Source organism: Oncorhynchus kisutch, linkage group LG14, assembly GCF_002021735.2.
Source record: "Oncorhynchus kisutch isolate 150728-3 linkage group LG14, Okis_V2, whole genome shotgun sequence".
Lineage (NCBI taxonomy): Eukaryota > Metazoa > Chordata > Actinopteri > Salmoniformes > Salmonidae > Oncorhynchus > Oncorhynchus kisutch.
The window spans coordinates 12,001,398-12,011,686 of record NC_034187.2 but is presented as its reverse complement, the minus strand read 5'-3'; positions in this window follow the sequence as shown (position 1 = coordinate 12,011,686).

Below are 10,289 nucleotides of genomic sequence, written 5' to 3'. Positions count from 1 at the left end.
TGGGGACACATGTAATGGACTAGGGTTAGGACACCTGGGGGAGGAGGACTGGACCACATGGGGAGAAGTTCTCCTCCACTGGAAGGGATGTCTGTCAGGATTCTGGGGTTAGATTGAATATATCCCAGATACATTCTCAAACAAACACAAGTTATTTTGAGTTAATGCTGAAAACTAAAGATGATAACAATATTTCATATGTAATATCAAACAAATCCTGAAAGACACACATTTATTTTTTTAATCAGGCAATATACTGTTTTAGTGAATAAAAACAGAATACATGTTGTAAAGTGTCTAATGAATCTTCACCAGTCACCAGAGGGACTGGGAATCCTTCCATTCCCTGCTCCTCTCACCTCCCTCCCTCCCTCCCTCTCCCTCCCTCTCACCTCCCTCTCTCTCCCTCCCTCTCACCTCCCTCTCCCTCCCTCCCTCTCCCTCTCACCTCCCTCTCCAAATTCCTCTACTCTCCCCAGGACAAGACGACCAGTCAATTAATTAGACATTGTCTCCTCCCCCAGAGACCGGTGCACAAGGGGCCACCCAGGAACCAGCAGTCCTCCATCTAAAGCCGCTTCACTGGTGGCCCCCAGGAATGCAGCACATCGCTTTGGGAACGGGTCAGGGGGACGGGGGTCCGGGGGTCCGGGAGGCTGGAGAGAATAGAAACAGCCCCATCATCATCATTCTGGGCAAGGGCCAGCCAGTCAAACCTGGAGGAAAACAAAAGGAAACAGCATCTAGGGTTCCAGTCTCTCTCCGGGATCCAAAGCCACTTCACTTTACCCTTCTATGCTCTGCAGTCCAGTCAAACCCCCCCCCCCCCCACCACCATAACCCACCCCAAAGCACTCCATCACATGGCTGCCAGTCTTATTAAATCCCCAGACAGTCCTGACCCTGAGATACCTCCCAGTCCCTGCCCTCTCCCACAGTCCTGACCCTGAGATACCTCCCAGTCCCTGCCCTCTCCCACAGTCCTGACCCTAAGATACCTCCCAGTCACCTGCCCTCTCCCACAGTCCCTGCCCTCTCCCACAGTCCTGACCCTAAGACACCTCCCAGTCCCTGCCCTCTCCCACAGTCCTGACCCTAAGATACCTCCCAGTCCCTGCCCTCTCCCACAGTCGCTGCCCTCTCCCACAGTCCCTGCCCTCTCCCACAGTCCTGACCCTAAGACACCTCCCAGTCCCTGCCCTCTCCCACAGTCCCTGCCCTCTCCCACAATCCTGACCCTAAGACACCTCCCAGTCCCTGCCCTCTCCCACAGTCCCTGCCCTCTCCCACAGTCCTGACCCTAAGACATCTCCCAGTCCCTGCCCTCTCCCAGTCCCTGCCCTCTCCCACAGTCCTGACCCTAAGACATCTCCCAGTCCCTGCCCTCTCCCACAGTCCCTGCCCTCTCCCACAGTCCTGACCCTAAGACATCTCCCAGTCCCTGCCCTCTCCCAGTCCCTGCCCTCTCCCACAGTCCTGACCCTAAGACACCTCCCAGTCCCTGCCCTCTCCCACAGTCCCTGCCCTCTCCCACAGTCCTGACCCTAAGATACCTCACATCCCTCTCTGTCTTTCTCTCTCTCTGCCTCTGTCTTTCTGTCTCTCCCTCTTTCTTTCTCCCGTTCTCTCTTTTTCTCTGTCTCTCTCTCACTGTCTCTGTTATTCAGTCTTCCTCTCTGTTATTCTGTCTTCCTCTCTGTTATTCCGTCTTCCTCTCTGTTATTCCGTCTTCCTCTCTGTTATTCCGTCTTCCTCTCTGTTATTCCGTCTTCCTCTCTGTTATTCCGTCTTCCTCTCTGTTATTCCGTCTCTCTCCGTCTGTCCGTTTTCGCTCTCCGTCTTTCTCTCTCCGTCACTCCGTCTTTCTCTCTCCGTCACTCCGTCTTTCTCTCTCCGTCACTCCGTCTTTCTCTCTCCGTCACTCCGTCTTTCTCTCTCCGTCACTCAGTCTTTCTCTCTCCGTCACTCAGTCTTTCTCTCTCCGTCACTCCGTCTTTCTCTCTCCGTCACTCCGTCTTTCTCTCTCCGTCACTCCGTCTTTCTCTCGCCGTCACCCCGTCTTTCTCTCCGTCTTTCTCTCTCCGTCACTCCGTCTTTCTCTCCGTCTTTCTCTCTCCGTCACTCAGTCTTTCTCTCTCCGTCACTCCGTCTTTCTCTCTCCGTCACTCCGTCTTTCTCTCTCCGTCACTCCGTCTTTCTCTCTCCGTCACTCAGTCTTTCTCTCTCCGTCACTCAGTCTTTCTCTCTCCGTCACTCAGTCTTTCTCTCTCCGTCACTCAGTCTTTCTCTCTCCGTCACTCAGTCTTTCTCTCTCCGTCACTCAGTCTTTCTCTCTCCGTCACTCAGTCTTTCTCTCTCCGTCACTCAGTCTTTCTCTCTCCGTCACTCCGTCTTTCTCTCTCCGTCACTCCGTCTTTCTCTCACCGTCACTCCGTCTTTCTCTCTCCGTCACTCAGTCTTTCTCTCACCGTCACTCTGTCTTTCTCTCACCGTCACTCCGTCTTTCTCTCTCCGCCACTCCGTCTTTCTCTCTCCGTCACTCCGTCTTTCTCTCTCCGTCACTCCGTCTTTCTCTCTCCGCCACTCCGTCTTTCTCTCTCCGCCACTCCGTCTTTCTCTCTCCGTCACTCCGTCTTTCTCTCTCCGTCACTCCGTCTTTCTCTCTCCGTCACTCCGTCTTTCTCTCTCCGTCACTCCGTCTTTCTCTCTCCGTCACTCAGTCTTTCTCTCTCCGTCACTCAGTCTTTCTCTCTCCGTCACTCAGTCTTTCTCTCTCCGTCACTCAGTCTTTCTCTCTCCGTCACTCAGTCTTTCTCTCTCCGTCACTCAGTCTTTCTCTCACCGTCACTCAGTCTTTCTCTCTCCGTCACTCAGTCTTTCTCTCTCCGTCACTCCGTCTTTCTCTCTCCGTCACTCCGTCTTTCTCTCTCCGTCACTCAGTCTTTCTCTCACCGTCACTCAGTCTTTCTCTCTCCGTCACTCAGTCTTTCTCTCTCCGTCACTCAGTCTTTCTCTCACCGTCACTCAGTCTTTCTCTCACCGTCACTCCGTCTTTCACTCACCGTCACTCAGTCTTTCTCTCTCCGTCACTCCGTCTTTCTCTCTCCGTCACTCCGTCTTTCTCTCTCCGTCACTCCGTCTTTCTCTCTCCGTCACTCCGTCTTTCTCTCGCTGTCTTTTCAGCTTCAAAATGGCACAAATGTGACCAATGTTTATTCATTGAACAAGGTTTACCTTTATTGAACAAGTGCTGACAACTAAGTACTGTACGTGTCTCGAGACTCCAAGAAAAACATGGAAGAATTCAGAACAAGGAATTTAGTCTGAAACGATCACATAAAAGTGATTCATTGCAAGGAGTGTGTAGAAGCTTCTTTTATGAATATCATGTCAACATTTCAGTCAGAGGCACCTGCTAAGCTAAAGGAACCATCAAATGTGTGTGTGTGCATTGCATTTACATGGTAGAATGATGCTGCCATAATATTCACCTTGCGCATACCAATCCTGACAGTCATTGTCTGTCATGGATTGTCGTGGACTGACAGCCACTACAGCTCACACAGCACTCACTGGAACTACCACTGACACACACCCATCTGCTGTTCCAATACTGAACAGTAACTATTGGCAGGAAAAGACCGTTTAAAAGACCAACTGAAAATGTGCAACAATCTCTATTAAATCAAGTCACCATGACGTAATTAAATAATCATATAGAGATCTATTCCTTATAACAAATCCTTATATTCATCTCTGCAAAATGTGTTAAATCATGTAACAGTCAGATTTAGCCCACCCAGCAATACCAAGACATCCTCACCACAAGAAATTGTGAACTTAGAAACTTTATTGAACATGTGTGACAAACATTAACAGTATTATATTTTCTATATAATGGATTTGAAAACCTTAAAGCCCTTACATTTTTTTTTTTATAAACATTTCTTCACAGAGATTTTCAACAATTCACAAGACAAGCAAAATCTGCAAATACAAACAATACAAACAGTATTGATTTATAAAAACTAAACACCCCAGTGGAGGCTGCTGAGGGGAAAACGGCTCATAATCTCTGAAACGGAACAAATGGAATGGCATAGAAACCATGTGTTTGATGTATTTGATACCATTCCACTGATTCTGCTCCAGCCATAACCACGAGCCTGTCCTCCCCCAATTAAGGTTCCCACCAACCTCCTATGACATCCTCCCTTAAACTCTGATTTAATGATACGAGTTGATTCAACTCGTTCTCACACAAAACAATCCAATACAAGACTTACACACCAAAGCTTTTACCTTATTTTCCAGACAAAATACATCAATTCTTCTTTTGAAACACTGTTCATTAGTGCAATGTCCTTTTCCCTCTATAAAGTTCCCACTTCAAGACAGCCCACTGCATTGCATACATGCAGTTGAGTGATATATATATTTTTTAAATGTCATACTATTTAGAATCTTATGCCATACCATAATTTCAGTATTTAAAGCCTTAAAACACACCAAAGAAAAATAAGATCATTATTTTGGTTCATTTTTTACATGTACACTTATCCACCAAACCACTAACTACCATGATTCCAATGTAAATAACTTAATAAATGTACAATTCTAGCCCAGCTAGATGACAAAAAAAGAAAGAATATATATTTGATATATAATAGTTATGAAATAACTTCTTTCAAATATTTTCTAAAATCCTTTTTCTATGGATAAATATCAAATATATAGTAGCGAATGTTGCACAGTGAGTGGATGATGAGCTACAGAGAAGAGGTTTAGGACAGTCCCTCAGTAGTAGTTCAGTAGAGCCAGGCTCTGGTCAACACTGCCCCCTTGTGGCTGGACATGTCACCCTGAAACTACGGCACCTTGGAAGAGACAAACAGTGCCCTTTGATTAACCCTCCTTTAAAATAATTTAGTTTATTTTACTTTAAATTAAAATACAAAAAATATTTACATTTTCATTTTATAGACAACCCAAATAAATACAAATAAATGTTCTATAATGCTAAAGCTATTTAAAGCGATATGTAGGATTTATGAAGTAAAATAGGTCCCTTGTAACTTGATCTAGAATTAGAACAACTGTTTGTAAATCTGTCATTACTTATGAAACTCGTCAAACAAAAATCATCAACACATCTCAGCAAAACAAATGGATGCATGTAAGAGTCATTTCTTTTTAACAAGACAACAATAGGATCCGATTGACAGAGAAAAACAGCTCATATACACACACACACACACACACACCATGTGACATGGATCGCCAACTACATGTGCCAATACATACAATATATATTATAGGAACAGGTTTCTCTTGACCAAAAGACCCAGACCACTGCTATGTGCTTCAATTCATAACATAATGCCTTATCTAATAGCAGCCATATGGTACAGCTGGCCTGCACACCTGAATCGTTGTTCACAGTGACCAAACCATATGTCAATGGACCAAACACACAGGTTTTGTTTTCACAGTGACGGCTAGGCTACGTATGTCCTTGCAGTAACTAAAGGAGTAAGCAGTAGAGGCATTCTTTACATGTAGTCTACCTATAATCCAAATGAAGGAGAATTCGTGTCCATGAACCTGTCTGTCTACAGAGACAAAATATCAATTGAACCTTCAAAAAAACAATTTGGAAAAACAAGGGCCAAAGTAAATCAAAAGTGCACAGGTTCATATTAAAGCTGATTTGCATGTTAGGTTGGATACGTTGGCTACAGCCTATTGAAGGGACCCACCGTTACGGCACTATTGAAGGGACCCACCGTTACGGTACTATTGAAGGGACGGACCGTTACGGTACTATTGAAGGGACGGACCGTTACGGTACTATTGAAGGGACGGACCGTTACGGTACTATTGAAGGGACGGACCGTTACGGTACTATTGAAGGGACGGACCGTTACGGTACTATTGAAGGGACGGACCGTTACGGTACTATTGAAGGGACGGACCGTTACGGTACTATTGAAGGGACGGACCGTTACGGTACTATTGAAGGGACGGACCGTTACGGTACTATTGAAGGGACGGACCGTTACGGTACTATTGAAGGGACGGACCGTTACGGTACTATTGAAGGGACGGACCGTTACGGTACTATTGAAGGGACGGACCGTTACGGTACTCTTGAAGGGACGGACCGTTACGGTACTATTGAAGGGACCCACCGTTACGGTACTATTGAAGGGACCCACCGTTACGGTACTATTGAAGGGACCCACCGTTACGGTACTATTGAAGGGACCCACCGTTACGGTACTATTGAAGGGACCCACCGTTACGGTACTATTGAAGGGACCCACCGTTACGGTACTATTGAAGGGACCCACCGTTACGGTACTATTGAAGGGACCCACCGTTACGGTACTATTGAAGGGATGGACCGTTACGGTACTATTGAAGGGACGGACCGTTACGGTACTATTGAAGGGACGGACCGTTACGGTACTATTGAAGTCTCCTTCCTCTCAATGATATGCAAATAAGTGTAAAGATGTTCCTCAAAAAGTGGTCAATTTGGAGCGTTTTTCTTTCTGGAAGAAACAGAGCAAAGACACAGCAGATCAGACTCCCAGCGGTCAGTTCCATATAGGACTCCATCCTCTTTCCCTCTACTTCCTCCTCCTCTCTCCTTCCCCTCTCTTTCTCTCCTCCCCTGCTTCCTCCTCCATGGCTGTGCTATTACACCGCCCCCCCCCATCCTCTCTTCTCATCCCCTGCTTCTTCTCTTCTGTGGCTGTGCTGTAGTCTATTAATAGATCCAAACAAAAGGCTTGAGGTTTAATGAGGCAGAAGAGAAGCAGGAAGGGAACTCATGCAGACTGAAGTCAGAGATGAGCTTTGTACTGTTTAGCTTCAGGAAGGGTTCAGCCTTTTTATTTCATGGAAAGCCATGTTCTTGGGGATTTGGTGTGTGTGACCACGGTGTTCTCTTCACATATCAAGCTATAAGATATTCTTGGACAGCTTGACATGATGGATAGATCTAGAATATATGCATAGTTTCAGCATGAACCAATATATCATATGAAGCCCTTTACCAAAGCCTCTGTCTCTCTCGCTCTCTTTGTAAAGCAACATGTCAAGGTGTGTATCACAAGAGCAGAAAACAAACATGACAGTAAGTGGCAAGAGTTCAAACCACCTGAGAGAGAGAGAGAGAGATACAGAGAGAGAGAGAGAGAGACAGACAGACAGACAGACAGACAGACAAAACATGATAACCAGTCAACTGTTTACTATAGTCTAAAGCAGAGCCATACAGACTGTATATACATGTAACTGTCAAAATAAAGGAAACACTTGAATAAACGAGGGATACAAAGTATATTGAAAGCAGGTGCTTCCATACAGGTGTGGTTCCTGAGTTAATTACACAATTAACATCCCATGATGCTTAGGGGTCATGTATAAACATGCCCAGTTGACCATTATTTTGGCTACCATGGCAAGAAGAAGAGATCTCAGTGACTTTGAAACAGTGGTCTAAAAAGGAGCATAGGAGGTTTAAAGTGTGTCACCAGATCTTAACTCAATTGAGCACTTACGGGAGAGTGTGGAGCGGAGCCTGAGACAGAGTTTTCCACCACCATCAACAAAACACAAAATGATGGAATTTCTAGGTGGAAGAATGTCTTCACATCCAACAGTTCCAGACAGTTGTAGAATCTATGCCAGGTGCATTGAAGCTGTTCTGGCTCAAACACCCTATTAAGATGCTTTATGTTGGGCGTTTCCTTTACTTTGGCAGTTATCTGTATATATGTCTCTAGTCTGAAGCATACACAAGGACAAGCCATCTAATAGAGAAAAGGCAGAGATTTTTGGTACAGTACTCCTTTGCCTCTTTCCAAGACAAACAATAACTATTCCTCCAGGAGCCGAGACAGAACAAGCTACAATACACCCATAAAAACAGTAACATCACTAGAGACGGAGCGACAGGTTTTTTGGAGGGAGAAAACCTACCGATATATCCGCCTATATATTGTTTTACAGCAGGGAAATGAACAAGTGATCTTTCTCCAAACTGACTTCTCATAAAGGCCATCCAAAAGAGCCATTGTCAAAGAAATATACTTTACATACTGATGTCTTACATTGTGACAACAATGACACATCATTTGATTGGTCACATGCGTTCAGATCAGCATGAGACCCTGTTTTCTCGTTGGATAAAACCCCCATAAATACATGCTTACATGATCTGATCAACAAACAATTGCATCATGATCTCATTATGAGAGGTTGAAGCACTGAAGTGGCTGTTTGAAATATCTATTGTAGGAATCATCCTGAAACAACATCAACCTGCCATTGCAAACCTTCTGCGATGACTTGAAACTGCCTCTTTAGCTCAAGGGTTCTAGAGCTCAAGGGTTCTAGAGCTCAAAGGTTCTAAAGTTCTAGGTCCGAGCATATATACAGTTGAAGTCGGAAGTTTACATACACCTAAGCCAAATACATTTAAACTCAGTTTTTCACAATTCCTGACATTTTAATCCTAGTAGACATTCCCTGTCTTAGGTCAGTTAGGATCACCACTTTATTTTAAAAATGTGAAATGTCAGAATAATAGTAAAGAGAATGATTTATTTCAGCTTTTGTTTCTTTCATCACATTCCCAGTGGGTCAGAAGTTTACATACACTCAATTAGTATTTGGTAGCATTGCCTTTAAATTGTTTAACTTGGGTCAAACATTTCGGGTAGCCTTCCACAAGCTTCCCACAATAAGTTGTGTGAATTCTGGCCCATTCCTCCTGACAGAGCTGGTGTAACTGAGTCAGGTTTGTAGGCCTCCTTGCTCGCACACGCTTTTTCAGTTGTGCCCACAAATTTTCTATAGGATTGAGGTCACGGCTTTGTGATGGCCACTCCAATACCTTGACTTTGTTGTCCTTAAGCCATTTTGCCACAACTTTGGAAGTATGCTTGGGGTCATTGTCCATTTGGAAGATCCATTTGCGACCAAGCTTTAACTTCCTGACTGATGTCTTGAGATGTTGCTTCAATATATTCACATAATTTTCCTACCTTATGATGCCATCTATTCTTTTTCCTCCAAACATAATGATGGTCATTATGGCCAAACAGTTCTATTTTTGTTTCATCAGACCAGAGGACATTTCTCCAAAAACTACAATCTTTGTCCCCATGTGCAGTTGCAAACAGTAGTCTGGCTTTTTTGAATTGCGGTTTTGGAGCAGTGGCTTCTTCCTTGCTAAGCGGTCTTTCAGGTTATGTCGATATAGGACTTGTTTTACTGTGGATATAGATACTTTTGTTTCCTCCAGCATCTTCACAAGGTCCTTTGCTGTTGTGATGGGATTGATTTGCACTTTTCGCACCAAAGTACATCCATCTCTAGGAGACAGAACGTGTCTCCTTCCTGAGCGGTATGACTGCTGTGTGGTCCCATGGTGTTTATACTTGCGTACTATTGTTTGTACAGATGAATGTGGTACCTTCAGGCGTTTGGAAATTACAAAACTAAATTCTGAAGTCTTGGCTGATTTCTTTAGATATTCCCATAATGTCAAGCAAAGAGGCATTGAGTTTGAAGGTAGGCCTTGAAATACATCCACAGGTACAACTCCAATCGACTCAAATGATGTCAATTAGCCTATCAGAAGCTTCTAAAGCCATGACATCATTTTCTGGATATTTCCAAGCTGTTTAAAGGCACAGTCAACTTAGTGTATGTAAACTTCTGACCCACTGGAATTGTGATACAGTAAAATAATCTGTCTGTAAACAATTGTTGGAAAGATGACTTGTGTCATGCACAAAGTAGATGTTCTAACCAACTTACCAAAACTATAGTTTGTTAACAAAAAATTTGTGGAGTGGTTGAAAAACTAGTTTTAATGACTCCAACCTAAGTGTACGTAAACTTCCGACTTCAACTGTATCTATCATAAACAGTTGTGAACCATTAATAAGTTAACATAAAAACAAATCATAAATAACTTCAGTCTGCATTATTGTCATATATAAATACCGCAAAATATATGCTCCACTAGAAGTATGCTCCAACAACAGGTTCCTCCCAATGTGATAAGCTGCAGTATTTGTGGCTTAAAGTAAAATGTCTTTACTAATGCAATACACCACAGTGTAAACAAAAGCAAACAATCAGGACTATGACCTACCTTCCAGACAAACAGGAAGACATGACTGAAACAGAGGTGTGGTTGTAGAGGGGTCTCTCCGCTGTCTGGCTCTGGATATGTAGGGCAGTCCTTTTCATTTACTGTGTGTCTA